At 37.0% G+C, this 18,572-nt stretch overlaps 1 protein-coding gene across 14 annotated transcripts in view; it reads right to left on the reverse strand.

Annotated features, from left to right (window-relative positions):
- Positions 1–15,109, reverse strand: part of PLCB4 (phospholipase C beta 4) — a 470,050-nt gene extending 454,941 nt beyond the window's left edge. For 5 of the 14 annotated variants that reach the window (XM_056813903.1, XM_016427838.2, XM_056813895.1 and 2 more), the window contains exon 1: positions 13,726–14,476. The gene's annotated coding sequence lies outside the window, so the exon portion shown is untranslated. Of the gene's footprint in view, positions 1–13,725 lie in introns of all 14 variants that reach the window. The other 9 variants (XM_056813896.1, XM_056813904.1, XM_016427827.2 and 6 more) reach the window with 4 other exon arrangements.
- Positions 15,110–18,572: the final 3,463 nt, after the last annotated feature.

Consider the following 18,572-nt stretch of genomic DNA (forward strand, 5'->3'; position numbering starts at 1 on the left):
CCATCAAGCTTCAATTTTTATATAGCATGAAGCATTAAGATTTGGAGCCAAGGTACCTATAATGGAATGCCACACTAATTGTGTGACTTATGTCAGTCATTTAAACTCTCCAGGCTTGGATTTTCTCAACTGTAAGATAAGGGAGTTGGAATGGATGGCCTACAAAATCTTTTTCAGTTCTAAATCTATAACCATATGACTAAGACTATCCATAAAGCCCTTTCCAACCCTGATTGGTTCTATTTTGCTGGACACAGCAATGGCTACCTAACAGCTAAAGAACAATTGTTGATAGACAAAATAATTTCATTTATAGATTTCATTTCTGAATTAGCAGTCATTTGGCAAATTTATCACTATGAGACTTTTCAGCAGCCAAATGAACTATTGAGGTATCTTTACATTACTAAATGGACTATTGAGGTATCTTTAAATCCTTAGATCTTTGGCTTATTAAGGGACATTTTTTTCTTTCTACTTGTATGATTTTTATGTCAGACAAGTTGCATATTTTGTAAGAAGAACAGCTACTCTCTTCAGCATTTACCATTCAAATGGTGATGTATAAAGGAAAGAGCATGCAATTAGAACCAGAGAAATTTAGTTGTTCTGATTGTCACTATATGGAATAGGACAAGATATAGGTACAAGACCTGTGATTTCCTGGGTACAGGGAACTCCCAAGAAAGGCAACTATAAATGAGGATTAGCACCTTCTTTGCAATTTATAGTCAGTTGCCAAAAATAGTGATATCTAACTCAAATTGAACCTGGATGTAAGAATGCCTAAGGGCCTCATATTGACTTAGAAAACCATATATTATATTTTTGTTCTGCTGCATTTTAACTTATTTTGTCAAATATTTCTCACTTATATTTTATTTGGTTTGGTTATACCAGGGAATGTTGGGCTATGATTTAGCTATAAGTAGTGTTTGGCATCTCTGGCTTATAGCACTTAAGGATTAACTGATTTATCCAGAGTCTCACAGCTAGTATATGTTAGAGACCAAGATTTCACCCAAGTCTTCCCATCTTTGATGTGAATTCTCTCTCTACAAGGCCTACTACAACTTTAGAAAAATAACTCTGGGTTTCAGTTTCTGATAAGATGAATTCTAAGTTCTCTAAACCCTAAAATTTTCAGTTTTACACAACCTCCTTTCCTTTTTTTTTTGTCAAGGATAAAATGACTGTGTAGAATAATTATAATATTTCTGCCAATCATTCACAATGCTTCCTGGGTCAGTTTATCTTGTACATTATTAATAAAATATCCTTCATTAAACCAATGAATTACATTACCAAAATATTCATGGCCATCAAATTTTGAAAATCTAGAAGACAAAAATTCCTTATTGTGAATATAAATGGATGTACTACAGGATTTTAGCTAGTGACACGGAGTATACAGCTTCACAGGAGTCTAGCCCTAGAAGTTAGTCTCTTATTCAACTTCATATAATATATATAACAAACTTCACAACTCTCAGAATTTCACTTACATTGAAGAATGAAAGTCAGCTAGAAAATGTATCAAGTTATTTCCATGTTATCTCCCCCATAATGCATGCTACTTAAGGGCATGGCTTATTTTTTTTTTTTTGCTTTCATTTGTATTTCCAGGAAGAAGAGGGAGAGGGAGAGGGAGATGGAGAGGGAGAGGGAGAGGGAGAAGAGAAGAGAAGAGAGAGAGAAAGAGAGAGAGAGAGAGAGAAAGAAAGAAAGAAAGAGAGAAAGAAAGAAAGAGAGAAAGAAAGAGAGAAAGAGAGAAAGAGAGAGTGAAAGAGAGAGAGAGAGAGAGAGAGAGAAAGAAAGAGAGAAAGAGAGAAAGAGAGAAAGAGAGAAAGAGAGAAAGAGAGAAAGAGAGAAAGAGAGAAAGAAAGAGAGAAAGAAAGAAAGAAAGAAAGAAAGAAAGAAAGAAAGAAAGAAAGAAAGAAAGAAAGAAAGAAAGAAAGAAAGAAAGAAAGAAAGAAAGAAAGAAAGAAAGAAAGAAAGAAAGAAAGAAAGACAGCCATTTTTCATCATCATAGATAATGGAACCTTGAGCTACATTAAATGCCATATAGCTTTCATAAATAAAGAGATCCCTTATCCATGAGTAAGAATCCCAATAATCTAATTTCTGGTCAGGTATCTGGATTACTGTGTTCAGTTCTGGGTGTCATAATTTAAGGAGTCCATTGCTAAGAAGAATGATCAGAAGACATCAACCAGGACTACCATGTAAAATTAGAGGGACTAGATTTATTCTGTTTGGCTCTAGAAGTCAGATACAGAAGCAGTGGGTAGAAGCTATAAAGGGTCAAATTTAGTCTTGATGTCAGTAAAAATTTACAACATTTAGAGCTGCATATCTTAAAAGTGAAATTGTCTGTCTCAGAAAGAAGTGGGTTCTTCTCTAAAGAAAATCTACAAGCAATTATCAGATAATACTTGAAATATTAGGATGTATATCTGTGTCTATGTGTGTATGTATATGTATATATATATATAATATAGATATAGATATAGTAATTGAGGTTTTGTGGTTACATATTGTATGAAAGATAGGTCTCTACCAACTCTAAAATTGTGACTCAGTGAATTGAGCTTTATTACTAACTTGCTGGGACACATCAAATCTTCCATATAGATAGAAGCATCTCTATATTACAGAAGCCATCACTGCCAAATAAATAATATTCCCATTGGTTACAGTTTAAATTAGTGGCCAGAATGGAAAGCACTCCAAGTACATAAATCATCCATTTCTCCACAGTAAGACTTATTTGTTCTTATATTTCACTGTACTACTTCTCTAAATTCAGAAGAGAATTAGGGCCATAATTTTGTCCACTTACCAAAATCTAATAGGGAGAAAATATAAGATCTTCCCAGTGATTCACAAGCATTTTAATTAACTGATATAAATGACCTTTCAGGGAAATTCAACCTTAAAAAGAAAAAGAGACCTAATCAAGGGTAAAGTATGCAACTAATAAAGCCCAATTTGAAAAGTCCCAAATTTTCTGCAACCATGATCTGAATTAGGGCTAACATTTTCTATCACTTGTTTTCCTTGTCCTACACTAAATGCTTAATAGATGTAGGATAATTTAGAATAACTAAAATATATTTCTTGTGATTATGATTGGAAATGGATTGAATGGAATCTTTAAAATGGACAATCCCCTCACTGATAGGAAATTGGGCACCTTCAGTGGCTGAATTTTCTTTGTTAGGCTGCTCATTATTATCATTCGGTTAATATCTATTTCAGCATCTTCAATCAAGAATATAATACTCCCAGCCTACGAACAGGATTTGGACTAAAAGATTCTGTGAACACACCTGGAAAGGGGGAGAGGAAGAAGAAACTAAAAAAACTCTTTATTTTTTTAAAATATTTTTATTTTTATTTAAATCTAATGATCTTTTCTTACTTTTCTTGACCTCTAAGAAACATTTCATATTGTTAATCACTCTCTTTTCCTGAATACTCTCTTCTCTTTGGGTTTTCATGAAACTGCTCTATCAGTTATCTACCATCTTAACAGATTATCCTGTTTCTTTTGATATATCACCATACCTGTCCCTATCCATATTATGGACATGATTCAGGGCTGCCTTGAGCCTTCTTCTCTTCTCTTTCTATACTTCCTCTTTTTGTTATCTTATTAACACTTATTCAACTATCATCTTCCAGTAAATAATATCCAAATTTCATCTTCTGAATTATAATTATAATATATTGAACTGTCTGTTTGATATCCCCCCTTAGCAATCCCACTGGTATCTCAAACTCAATTTGTCTTCAAATAAAATGCATTTTTAAACTGAAACCTATCTCTTTTCCTGATTTCCCTATTTTCTGTTTTTCTAGACTCCCAAAAATAATTTTCAACTCTTCGTTCTCACATACCCTTTCATAATCAGTTATTGAGTCTATCTCTACATTTCACATCTGTTCCCCTGTCTTTACTAATACTATATTCACCTTTGATCAGGTGCCTAATCTCTCTCTCCTTGACTGTTGCAACTGTCCTAAAAAGTCACTCTACATTCAGACTGCCCCCTTCAATCTCTCTTTCACACAGCAGATAAATTGGTATTACTAAAGCACAGATGAAACTTCAATACTGCCCTATTGCCTGCTGGGAGGCAAATTCTTCTCCTTGACATTTATAATCTTTTACCACTTGACTCTAACCCATCTTTTTCAGCCTGGAATATTCTTCCTCTTATCATCATTGCCTCTTAGAAACCCCAGCTTCCTGAACTTAAGACCTTGCTCTAGAGCCCCTTCCTACAATAATCCTTTCCTGATCCCTGTAATTTAAGCTCCCTCCCTCACATAAAAATGCTTTGTGTCAATTTTGTAAATTTATTTTTAATTTACTTATCATTGTACATGGTTGCACCAATCCCAATGAGACTGTAAACTTCTTGAGGACAGAGAATGTTTTGTCTTTGTATCCTCAGTAGCCAGAGACAAAGTTCAATTGGGGCCCCTCAAAAGGGTTCAGATATTTACTGTGTGACCCTGGCTCTAGGAAAGTCACATAATCTGTTTGCCTCAGTTTCCTAAACTGTAAAATGGGGATATTGTTATGAAGATCAAATGAGATGATTTTTAAAAGTACTTATTTAGCAGAGAGCCTGTCACAAATTAGGCATTATATAAATGCTTATTCCCTCCCTCTTCAGCACATAATATATACTCTGGCACATAGGAGACTCTTAGTAAATATTTGATTAATTGAGATGAAGCTCATGATCTTTCCTAGAGCTGACTTTTTGACATCAGTGGAAGGAGGAAATGGGCTAAAAAACAATATTACTATCCCATCCTATATTATCAAGCTAAACTAAGAGAAGTTTCTTTCCTTACTCACCAGACTTACCCACCACTTACCCACCAGCAGTAAAAGCCAAAAAATAAAGTAAAAAGCAATGAAAATTACCAAACTTTTCTAAAGAAAATCAGAAAAACACACTGAATAGATCTACTAAAATTTTATGCTATCTAATTTAGTTCTTTCCCTTTCAACCACACCCTGCACCTAGCTAGTCACCATTACTCCCTATTTCTAACCCTATCATTTCCACTGACTGCAATCACCTCAGTTGCCTTTTACATCTCAATTGGGCTATTGTGATTAGACTAAGAGGTCTTCATTTATCAAATCTATACTCTTCCAACCCATCTTTAATCCTTGTGTCTTTGTGATCATCTTACTATTTTTTTTATATTTTTATCATATTTTTTCATTTTTATCATAACACTGCTATTTTCTCCAAAATAAAATATGAACTTCTAACCTTTGCATTCAAGAATTTGACAAATTTTCAATAACCAGCCTTCTAGATGTATCTGTTTCAGCCACACAGAACTATTCACTCTCTCCATTCAGCTACCTTCTACTATCTCAAAGTCTTTGTTCATACTATCTCCCTATTCTTTTAATGGACTCGCCATGCTAACTTTTTACACCTCCTATACAGAAATTAATTAACCAACCCTTGAGTAACTATCAATCAACAAACATATATTAAGTACTTGCTATGTGCCAGGCATTGGGCTAAGTGATAGAAATGTTAAAAAAAAAAGGCAAAAGGCAGACTTTGCCCTCATAGGGATAAAGTGGGGACTGTTTGTTCATGTAATTGAAAAAAATTTAATAAGGAATAAACTTTTTAAAAATCTAATGGGGGAGACAACCTGGAAACAAATACATACAAAGCGATCTATATAATAGATAAATAAGAAAATAATTAATAGAGGGAAGGCAGTAGAATAAAGAGCGGTTAGGAAAGTCTTCCTTAAAGATATGATTTTAGTTGGTACTTAGAGGAAGCCAGGAAAGTTAGTATGTTGAGTTTAAGAAGGGAGAGCATTCCAGGCATAGAAGAGAGCAAAAGAGAATGTTCAAAGATAAAAATTGGTCGAAAATCAAAGGGGCCAATGTTACTGGATAGAAAAAGTAAGGCATAAAAGGTCTAGGGAGAAAGGAAGGGACAGGTTGCTATGCGCTTTCAATTCTAAAATAGAGCACTTAGTATTTTCTCCTGGAGGCAATAGTACACCACTAGAGATTATCAAGTAGAAGGAGTAACAGGATTGGACCTGCACTTGAGGAAACTTGCTTTAGTGGCTGAATGAATTGAGTAGTGCTCTTGGAGTAGGGAGAGCAGGCAGATCCACCAGCAGGCTGCTATAGTAATCAAAACGTGAGTTGATAAGGGCCAGTATCAAAGTGTTGTCAGAATAGAGAAGGGAGCATATTCAGAAGATATCACGAAAATAAAATTGACAGGCCTTGGCAATAGATTGGATATAGAGTTGAGGGTAGGGGGTAAAAGATAGTGAGAAGTTTAGGTTGCAAGCCTAAGGGACCTGGAGGATGAAACTATCTTCTATATTAATGGTGAAATTAGGGGAGGGAATTTAGAGGGGAATATAATGAGGTCAGTTTTGGATATATTGCAATTAAGATCTCCACTGGACATCCAATTCAAGATGTCTGAAAGGCAGGAAATTGGAGATCAGCAGAGAGGTTGAGGCAGAAGTAGTAGATTGGAGAATCATCAGCATAGAAATGTTAAGTAAATCTACAGAAGCTAATTAGATCCCCAAATGAAGTAGTATAAAGGGAGAAGAAAATAGGACCTAAGTCAGAATCCTGTGAGACACCTGCCATGCTCAGGATGAGGATTTGGCAAAGGAGACAGAGCACAAGTGGTTAGACAAGTAAAAGGAGACAGAAGAGAGTGATACACCAAAAACCAAAAGAGAAGAGAGTACCAAGGAGAATATGGTGATGAACAATATCAAAGACTATAAAGAGATCAAAGAGAATGATTATTGTGTAAAGGCCACTGAATTTGGCCATTAAAAAAACAGTAACTTTGGAGAGAGAAGTTTCAGTGGATTGATGAGGTCAGAAGCTGGATCAAAAGGAAGAGGAGAAAAAATGGAGGCATCTTTTAAAGATGGCCTTTTCAAGCAGTTTGGCTACATAGGATGATAGTGAAGGATTGGGGAGGTCTGGATATGTTTTAGGCAGTAAGGAATTAGCCAGTAGCAGGGGAAGATTAAGTAATAAGGTAGGAATGATAAAGGGGGCAATCTGTTGGAGGAGGCACAATAGAATAAGATCATTTAAACAGGTAGAGGTATTAGCACTGGTAAAGAGTAAAGTCACTTCATAATCTGAGATAGGTGTGGGAATAGCAGAAGACCGCATTTGAGTGATATGAGATGGAAGAAAGGGAAGTCACAGCAAATGTCCTCAATAATATAATTCATAAAATATAATGTAATAACAATATAACACATTCTACAATTATGCCACTAAACAAAGCCAAGCTCACTAAGCTACAATTCAAAGGCTTCATTTTCTTCCCTTTTATGACATTTGGGCTATTTATCCTTCTAAAATCTTATGGTACACCTTCCATTTTCCACAGTCTTTCAAAGTTCCTCTCAATGGCTCAGCCTCACATCTACAAGTGTGCCCAGTACCTGAGTTCATTTGACCCTGATGAAGCATAAACTAATCAAAGGCCATTCTTACTACTGTTGTAATTAATCTTGGGTATTGATTCCCTATTAGACAATTTTGTTCTATACTTTCCATTTCAAATATCATTCTCACTGGCAAGAAAATAAAAGCAAAATAAAAGTTAAATAATAATATCTGGTCTCAATAATCAGTTATTATCATCTATGCTCCCCAAACCAGTCTTACTGAAATATCTCTGTTCTTTCAACATTCTACTAAATAAGTGACCACTCAGTGAAGTAGCCTCCTCTCATCTTCCTCTCTGGAATGATGTACCCACCTCTCATAATACTTTATGAATAATACTTTATCTTTTCTTTGCATTTATATATAACTGATTAAATGTTATATAACTTAGTCATGTAGACAAATATATTATTTACCCTATTAGACTTAACCTTCTTGAGCTCTTTTTGTCTCCTGACGTCTTGGTATCCTCATCTCTCATCACAGTTCTCCTTACAGGTAGATGCTTTATGTTTGCTGAATTGAAATTTCCACTTTTCTCTCCCTCTCTTATTGCCTAGAACATACTAGGATAGAGATGGACATTATTGTCTAAATTCAAGGTCTAATCAAGCCTATTTCTCTGTCCGCAATTGCCATTTCAATCCTAAATTCATGGGTTAGCAACCAGAATATTTGAGGAATGTAAGAAACTGGCCTGTCATAACCTAATGCTGTGGTCCGCAAACATTTCACCACAAAAACCACAAGGGTGAAACAAAAAGTCCATGAATAACAAACTCAACCTGTTCCTGCTTTCTCCTGGAGAAAAATAATAAAAATCTCATGGAGTTTTTCTTGGGCTTGGTTAAATAATAATATACTGTCACTATAGTCCTAACCTATTCATATTTTTGTTTCTGATGGCTGAAATAAGTCCACAGTGGTTAAAACAATGTACATGGAAGGAAAGGGGAAAACACATGTGCATGTGACATTATTTTGGACTCCTGAGGAATTGTGCAAGTGACCTGAGACCATATTAGAAAACCCCGACACTTAAAACTCATTAAATCATGAACTGTTACTTTACTGTCCTTAAAGCACAAATGTAATTTGCAAAAGTAAAAGCACCTTGCTAATATGAAAGAACTAATATATACAGAAGGATATAAATCACAATGGGAAATTATAGAATTTTACAACCTTTAGGAATTAAGCTGACAAGTGGGTCCCCTTCTAAATCTTACTTTACAAAAGAGGTTGGCTATTTTACAGGGCAATCTGGCATTTTTCTGGTAGTATATAACCAAGCCCTAAAATGCTATACTTTCAAAGAATTGTCTGCCTAGAAATTGAAGGAATTCACTCAGTTTGCTTTGTGAAACCAGATCAACCTTGACTGCCATCGGTAGTATGTTTGAGTAACAAAGACCTAGGAAGCAATTTATTCCAGATGGAAATGATACACCAGATAAATTTGGGGGTCCATCAGAGATTCTCTTTCTATTTGAACGTGACTGATTCTTTCATCAGAGTTCTTCTAATATATTTTTCTCTTATTAATAGTGAAAATTCAGGCATGCAAGATTCATTTAAGTCAAAAAGCCAAAAGCATATCCTAGTTGTCCAAGAGGAAAAATGTATTTGTAAAAAAATATTGGCTCAATGGGGGACTTTTTGAGCTCAAGGGCAATTCAGTAAAAGGAATATGTAATTACCTAGTACTGCGCACACTGGAGAACAAATGGGGATCTGGGGAGCATGAAGGAAGCATGAAGGAAAAGCTGCAGAAAAGAAGCAGTCACTTTGAGATGATCTGATAATATTATCTGAATATCTCATTGGTTGAAATATTCTCAAAGAGCCTTACACTACGTAGTAGGTGGAAGAGACATTTAAATAAACCCATCCAAGATTTATTTCCCTTTAAACATTTTCTGTCCTATAAAAAGAGGAAAGAGGAAATAATTGAAACAGAGCAAAAAAAAGTCAACCTTTTAATCAGGCCTACCTTTAGAAATGTGACTTTATAGTATTGACTCATATGTTAGGTCATGATAATTTCCATCATTGTGTAAGCTACACTATCTTTTGGCATATGAAGGGCTTCCAAAAGCCTAAAATTGTAACCAACTTTTAAAAAATGTTTTTTTTGCAACTGTAGGATGAGAGCCTTGTTAAAAAAAAAAAAAGTACAGTTCTTTCATTTGGCTAACCCATATTTAATTCTGACAATGACAATACAAACCTCTCTGTAACTCACTTGGCAAGCCATTGCCCATGACGCCCATTGTGGCCTGAATTATTCTGGTTTCATATCCAGTATTTCTTTCTATCCAGCTAATGAATCACAGCTTCAGGACCTGAGAAATCATCGTTTCATTCTCATATACAACTGGGGAAAGAGCTCTTATAGTATTTAAAATATGCACTTGTATTTTAAAAATGTAGATATTGTCTCAAAGGGATAACTATTAAAAGGATTAAATATTGAGGCAGGTGAAAATGAGTGTGTAATTTTAATGTGCTGATTTAAGTGTAAAATCATGTTCTGGTAAATAAAGACCGCATTCACAACCAGGGTCAATATTTGATCACTAACAGCAAAAACTACAAGGAAAGTAGTGTTGTCGATTGGCACAGGCTGAGTTCTATTTCCCCAACTCCCCTAATTTCTTTAAAGTTCAAGAGGATACATCATAGGGAAAACTAAAATGTTTTAAGAAATAGCATTTACTACATAAATAACCCAACGGAATTGCTTGTCAGCTTCAGGAGGGGGGAAGGAAAGAGGTAGGGAAAGAACATGAATCATGTAACTATGGGAAATATTTTTAAAACATAAAATAAAAAGTATATTAAAAAGAAATAACATTTACTCAAGTCTCAATATGAAACACTCATTTGCCATCGTTGGAGGCTTATTTATAAGCTCTGATTTCATTATACCCAGCAGCTCCAAGGTGCAAAAGTTCCATGATACCATTAAAAAAAAACACTAGTTATCAACTATTTGTTGGAAACTAGGACTTAGTTATTACTAATTACCATTAACTTTTCCTATTACCTCAATAGTGGTTGCAATTGAAAATCATTTTGGCATTTGAATAATTAGTTGCATATTCCAAAAACATGATCTCAACAAAAACAATTGTTGAAAATGTTCAAAAAGACCTTTTTTTAGTTATGTATAGTAGTTATGATATTTGCCTACTCAAATATAAAGTTTTCATTCTTAGCATGCACACACACACACACACACACACACACACACACACACACGGTGTTACAAAAGTCTTAGTGAAGTTATACTTAGTGCTATATTCACATATTCACAGAAGCTATTAACTTCTTTGAGTTCAACTGAGAAAGCAGCAAATTAATTCAATTATTAAAACAAACCCTTAAATACTATTAGACATTTTAAAACTTGGGATTTTATCTATCTATATCTATCTATATCTATATATATATATATATGTATATATATATGGTCCCAAATAAGAATTCAAATAAAGTCAGTTAAACACCTATAATCCTAAAATATTATGAAAAAATAAAAAGGAATAGCAAAGTAGCATTTAAACCACATAAAATCCGACTCATATATTTAGGGAAACAGCATAAAACTTTAACAAGCAGTAATTTATGATTTCAGTTCCTCATAGTGATATCCCAAAATGGATTTAATGGCCTACCAACAAAACTCCCATGTTCATTAGTATTGCCAAATATTACTGACATGCTGCAAAATCATCAGGATGCATTAATTTTTGAAAAGTTGAAGATTTTCTTTGAAAAGGAGAAATAATAAACTAATAAGTACTATCTCAATTTGGAAATCTTAAATCTCCTTTAAGAGGTTTTTAGTGCTATTCACTTTTGCCTTTTTGAAATATTTCATTCTCTCATTCATCAAATATCCAAAAATCATTACTTAAAGATTTCAGGTTATATATGAGGTTAAAGGCACCCACACTTTCAGGAATACAAAGGCAAAAAACATAGGAAACTACTGTGGAGCCCTTTCATGTGGGTGTACATTTCTAAAATACAAAGTATTATCACTCCAACAGATGTAAGTCTGCTAAATGATCAAGTCAGGCTTTTGAAAATGTGTTTTGACAGTTTTACCAGAGATCCTGAGAAACACAGAGATGTTTAGTAATGTGAATGAAGATGAAGCAAAACTGATGTTTCAAGGATAATAAAGTTTGTAAAGATTTTCTTCTGGATACATGTCATATGTATATGCTATATCCAACAGTATAACTGGCTATCCATGGACTGTGGCTAGTTTTTCTATCATAGTTTGGCACTCAAGTTTAGAACATTAATATATAATCACTCACATTACTGCCATTCTATTTTAAAAGTAAATTTCCATAATGTGTGATGGTCTCATTGGAGTGGTGGGGAACAGTTTGTTTTTATACAAATGTCTTTTGAATAACTGCAAAGTGAACCTAAATTACATTACATATGTATAATATATATAGCTTATGTTGCATATATAGCTTCATACATAAATATATGAAATTATAATCCTGATTCATAAAAATCTAACACTTTAGTTTAAACACTGTAATTTGAATTCATGTACCACATGTTTTTACATAAAGATTTTATTCTCTTTCATCACAGATAATAAATCATTAAGTATGTAACTACATACTATTACCAAGAAGATAAAAGAGTATCAAATATTATGCTCAACAGAAAAAATGCATTTGTCGATCTGGCAACATTATGGCATTTGGGAATAAAGTTACAATTCCATATAGCCTTGCATGCAGTATTTTCCCCCATCTCTGGGAGCGCATTTTTTCTCTCAGAATTTCTTTAACCCTTCTTTATTTATGCTGAAGTAATATGATTACTTACTTATTTTTTTCCCATTTTTATTAGAAGCTAATTCTACTAGAAAAGTGAAATTCAATTCAATTTTGTTTCCAGATATAAGACAGACCACAAATAATGGTCAAATACAATTAAGAAACAGGTGTTTCCAGGATGCACATATCTAAATGAAACACCACATTTTATGTTGTGCTTCTGGGAGGAATTGGCAATTACAATTACAAATGCTTTTTAAAAAAATTACAGTCTGACTTAGGAAAATAACGGACATAAAAAAAGAAAAAAAAACACCTGAGCATGATATATCTTTGTGAAAATAATAAAATGGCACATTTACATTTCTGAATTCCACATCCTCCAACTAGCATTTTCTCTACTAATCCAAAGTCACATTAATAAATTTATCACATTGATACAACAAAAACTGAAGTGTTGCACAAGTTATTCTATAATTAGTAAAAATAATAAAATGTTTAATTCTTTAAAACAACGCAATCTGTGTCACAATCCTTTCAAATGTTACAAGGTGGAACTTGTGGTCAAAAACTGTGCTCACCCAATGTTTGCCTAGTTTTGTTTTTCATTATGAACCCCCAGTCAAGGTTATTTTAATTGGAAATGGTCAGTCCTTTCTCTTAGGTCCCTCAAAAGATACACAAGGATGTCAATATACATGCGTTGAAGAAGGCCAAATATTTTTAACAAAAATTGCCAGATAAACGCCAACCCAAGCTATTTCAAGATCATAAGATGGTAAACGTCTGGACCGAGTCTGCGGAAACAAAGTAGGCGAGAACTAAAGAGGAAGGGGGTGGGGAGTGGGGATGGGAACGGGGGTTCCCTTCTTTCCGACTGAGCAGTGCGACTCTGCCTGGCATCTGCATAGGTTCAGGAAAAGACACATCGAGAGTGCGTGCATGTGCCTCTGTGTGTATATGTGTGCACCATACTAACCCAATAAACAAACAAAACCCTGCGGCAAGGGAGGGAGCATCCTCAAGCTTTCAGGGCATGAACCGAAACCTTGTCTACCTGTCACTTGTCTTTTAACTCCAGTCCTCAGCGCCCGCAAGAGATCTCTCTTCACTGCCTGGATACATGACTCTGGGACTTGTGAGGTTTTGTTTCCCTTTTGTTTATCGCTATAATTATTCTTTGGCCCTGAAGCTCTTGTTTGCCCGGCCGCTCACCACCTCCCTTCCCCCGCAAAAAAAAGAACTCCCTAATGCCCCTCAACCATCCTTTTTCCTCCCCCGCCCCCCGACTCCGCCATCCCCAGTCACAGAGAGTCAGTAGCACCGAGAAGAGCGACTTCCCTCGCAAGCCCCCAAACCAATAATCCCTCTTCCCCAAGCGCTCGGATCCTTACATCAGCCGGAGGGGCGGTGGGTGGGTTTCTTTAGTGCCAGCGTCTCGCAAATGGATGGTGGCAGCGCTGGGCACCGGCGGTCCTCTCCGGCCGCTCGGGGCTCTCGCGCTCTGCGTGTGTATGCCTCTGTCTCTCTGTGTGTCCCTCTCTTTTTCTCCCTTTTTCCTCTCTCCCTCCCTCTCTCTCCTTGTTCTCTCCTCCCGGCTTAAGAGCCAAAGCTTTCTACTTGCAACCCAAACCTGCCCAAGCTACGGAGCATGCCCAGTTTGGCTGCTCGGAGCCACTTAGAGCGGGTTAGCAATGTGCGGATCCTGCTGCTGCTGCTGCTCCTCCTCCTCCAGGGTTTAGAGAAACGTCGGGGCTAGGAGGAGGGAGAACCGAGAGGGAAAAGCGGGCTTCGGGATGGAAATGAGCTGGGTGCCCAGCCTGGGGCTCGACCCTAGGACCAAGCCCCCAAATGGCTGGGGGGTGGAAGGTGGGGGTCTAGGCGGTGAGGAGTGGGAGCAGTGAAGAAGTGGGCGGGGCGCCCCGTCTGGGGAAGCCGACTGTCTTGCTAAGATCCACTTCTACTGGGGGGGGGGGGGAGGAGGAAGGGGGCACCGGGGGGAAGGAATGTGTGTGTATGTATGTGTGTGATAGTGTGTCCGTGTCCGCCTACTCCCCTACCCTCCCTCTTGCCCTAGCTCTCCGCCTCCGTCTCTCCCACCCCACCTCCTCATTATCCCCTCCTCCCCGGCAGGTGTGTGTGTCTAGTCTGGGTCACTCCTAGGGAACCTCAAACGGGTAGCGCCTGCGGTTTTCGTCTGCTGGGGATTGGCTAAACCCCTGAGTGCCGTCACGACCGTGGGAAGAGAGGCAGAGCGCCCCCGGGGGGGTTTCGGGGGGGGGGGGGGAGTGATATGGGTAAGGGAATGGATGAGAATCACGTGTGAACGCACACCATAAAGCCACAGCGGGGTAGGGATCAGTGCTGAAGGATGGTTGAATAGATAGATGGTTCTATGACAGTCCCAGATTAAAGAATGCAGAGGAAGGGCACTAACTAGGGAAGCCATCAAGATACTCGTTGGCTAGGAAACCCCGTACTCCCTGGTATTAATTGAGCTCCCCCCCCCCAAAAAAAAAAACAAAAAAAAAAACAGCTCTGAACCTAGGGGTAAAGACGGGTGTGGAAGGGGGGAGGTGATAGAGGGCGTTTGAATTAAGCTCACAGTGCTCTGGAATTGCCTTCGCTCTCAGATCCTACTCACATTTTCTGACCTCACCCTTTTAGGCTACGTCCATGTGTTGAACCTACACTTTCCCCGCCTCCCCAGTTTCTCTCTCTTACCCAACCACTATCCATGTTCCTACTCTTCCCCCTCCTTCCGCTGGCCACCAAAACCCCGAGAAGTGGGACCTGCGCATTGTAAACTCCTTGGTGGCGCTCACAGTCGAACTGGGCATGCTCAATAGTCTGAGCGGGTTTTGATTGCCAGGAGGGGGGAAAAAATTCCTCTTGCAGACACCTGTAGTGATATAATAGGGGAGAAAGTGGGCGTGAAAAACAATTGCCTAGACTCGGAAACGGGACGATCTAGTTTATCTTGGATCAAATTCCAATTCTTACGCACTGCCCCTTTGCAGGATCGAGCAGTGAAGACTGAGAAGACAAATGCAAAACACATTTAGTTCTTAAAGTAGAGGGATCTAGGTGCCAAATTATTTTCTCCCTGTCCCTTTCTTATGCTCCTTGTAATTTAGCTGAAGGGAGCTGGTGCTGGCTATGGAAGCGTGAGCAGCTGTGTTTGTGTGTCTGTCTCGTTATAGCCTAATGAAAACCCCCAAATAGAGTTTTCCTCCTACAGGATTTCAATAAATTACATGAATGGAAGGAATTGACTGCAGATGATACAGTTCAGGGAGATAGACTGGAGATCTCCAAGACACTGATTGAACCCCTGGCCAATGTTCAGAATGAATCTGTATATCAACTATTATGGGTGTATGTGGCTGTCTGTATTTACCCACACCCATAGATACCTCTGTATCTACATGCAAATTATAGACATCGTCTATATACCAATATATCTGTACACAACTGTTATAGCTGTGTATATGTATTAATCCAATCCCTAAGTATTTGCATACAGATATGCCAAGTGAAATGTAATATTTTGTTTGCTGCTGATGCTTGCTAACTAGAGAAAATTTATCAGAGACATCCAAACATGCCTTCCATAATGCCAGTGTCTGGGGTCAAGGTCAATACAAATAATATTTTAATTTAATTCAATTCTGGGTTAAAATTTTGTAAGCCAATTTGCAATGTAAGTAAACAAAGAATCACTTTAAGTGAAGTAAAGTCCTAATAAAAATGTAATGGAAAAGAGGAGGATAAGATAATTAAGGCCCACTAAGAAGTAAAATTATACTGCATATAGGGTTGGGTTTGCTGAAAAAAAAAATACTATGCAATAGTTTATTTAGAAATAGGTTATTGGCTGCCAATTTCTGTTTATAAAGTTATACAATCATCATAGCTAGTGAAGCACAAATGGATTTATATATAAAGGCATTAAACTTTAGACCCAGAAGTCAAATTCTTTGTCTCAACTATCTACTTAACTTACATAATATGGTGTTATTGTTGTTAAGCTCTGTCTGACCCTTTATGACTTCATTTGGAGTTTTCTTGGTAAAGAAACTAGAGTGGGTTGTCATTAGCTTCTCTAGCTCATTGTACAAATGGGGAAACTGGAGCAGACAGAATTAAGTGACTTGCCCAGGGTCACAGCTAGAAAGTATTTGAGGCCAATTTGAATTCAGAAAGATGAGTCTTCCTGACTCCAGGCCTGGTGTTCTATCCACTGCACCACCTAGCTGCCCATGTAGCACTTTACAGTTTTTAAAGATGAGATAGACAATAAATTGCAATAATAATATATTACCCCAGCCCTAAAGCTCCTTCATGTCGACAGACTGTTGCTTTATTGATAGAGATCAATGCCCCATGTCAGCATCATAGGTGTCCCCATAATTAAATAGCAATCAGAAGTTAGACTAAACCTGAAAAAAATATCCCCTAGACTAACAATATTTAAAGAAGCAAGTAGATATAATTCTAGACAGAAAAGCAGAGTGACTCTTTCTGCCCCCAACCTCCTGCTTTCCCTCCTGGAAAGAATTCAAGTCTCCCTTGGAGAAAAGTAGGGGGAAAAGAGGCTAGTGATGTCTATTCTGTCTTCCTTCAAGACATACATTTCATGGCACATGATGGATGAGTGACAACCCTTTTACAAATAGAATACAAATTCCTTAAGTTACTTCTTTGACTTTTCTTTATCATTTTATCCTTATTGCCTTAAAAGTGCCTGGCACATAGTGGGATTTTAGTAAATATTTATAAGACAAATATTTGCTGAGAAAAAGTGGGAAGGGCAAGAATTCTTCCTATCTTACAGATGAAGTAGTAGAATCAAAAAGACTGTGGCCTCCCCTTTGGCCCTATAGGTAGTAAATGGTAATCAGGTATAGATGTCTTTCTCCAACCCAATGCTCTTTTCACTGTCAAGATTTTTAGCTATTTTCTATCCTTTGTAATTGAAGAGATCCTTAAGTAATGTTATTGAAAGTTATAAGTTTTGAGTTGTTATCAAGAACTCTTTGTAATTAGAAACAATTTAATGTGTGAAAAATGGCATAATGGATCCCTGGGTTGTCATGAAACCCAAGTTTTTATCCTGGTTCAGCCACTACCTTGAGCTAAATAGTAATCCTCAGTTTCCTAATATATAAAATATGGAGTTAGTCTAGATGATGTCAATTTTAGAAAGGACAGTACACTCCATGGAGCATGAAGAGGCCATACCAATGTAGTGTGCACTTAGTTCCCTTGGCAACTTTCAGGGACATGCATGGCTTAATATTGAAAAAAAAATTGGCACTTTTTCCATCAAATTTTTGGTGTTCCCTTAATACACTCTTTTCTCCCTCTACCCCATGATGGTTGCAAAGGGGGAGGCTGCTTCCTGAAAGCTTCATCAGAGAGGATTAGCAACTAAATCAGGAAGATTTGCCCACTTGGGAGACTTTTTAAAAGACTAACTACCCCTTCTGGTGCTCCCTCTCCTCTATATTTTGCTTTCTCTCTAGTATTTCCAATGAAATCCAAAAGAAATGGTGAATTGCATCCATATATATTTGCCTAGGCTAAGTCTGGACTGTAAATCCCTGGCTGCCTCTTCTGTTTTGCTTCTTTCTCTGAGCATAGGTTTGAATTTATGTTGTTAAACAATCACACAATAGAATGATGCTCTTCTTTGGAATTCCTTACATATGGAATGGACTGCCTTGGAAAGCGATGATGAGGTCCTTCCCCCTTAATTGTAGGTCTTCAAGCAGAGGCCAAATAGCCATGAACTCTTTAAAAGCAAAGATATGCAAGGAAATCTCATTCTAGACTGGTTGTTATAGATATTAAATCCCACGACCTTGTCCTTTGTCCATTATCTATACAATTGTGCTAACACTACAGTTACATATATTGCCAAAAAAATGCCCTGATGGAAAATAATCTATGGAAATCTTCCTCCTCCTCTTCCTCCTACTCTGAACATGTATGCTATCTGAATGGAAATATAATAGAATGGGCTTTTCTCTTCCATGTAGGCCTACCAGTAAAGAGAAAATCCCAATTCTCCCAACAAAATCAGAATTTTAGTCACTCAAAGAAAACTTAAAAAAAGAGTAGGAATCAAATAGACCCTACCAAGTTAGGGCAATAATCTCTCTCTGAAACCTGTGTTTGAATTAAAAAAAAAAAAATCAGTCAGTTTGAATACCTCCAAAACTTCTCCCACTCTTTT

The sequence above is a fragment of the Monodelphis domestica genome, chromosome 1 (genome assembly GCF_027887165.1).
Source record: "Monodelphis domestica isolate mMonDom1 chromosome 1, mMonDom1.pri, whole genome shotgun sequence".
In the NCBI taxonomy this organism is placed as follows: domain Eukaryota; kingdom Metazoa; phylum Chordata; class Mammalia; order Didelphimorphia; family Didelphidae; genus Monodelphis; species Monodelphis domestica.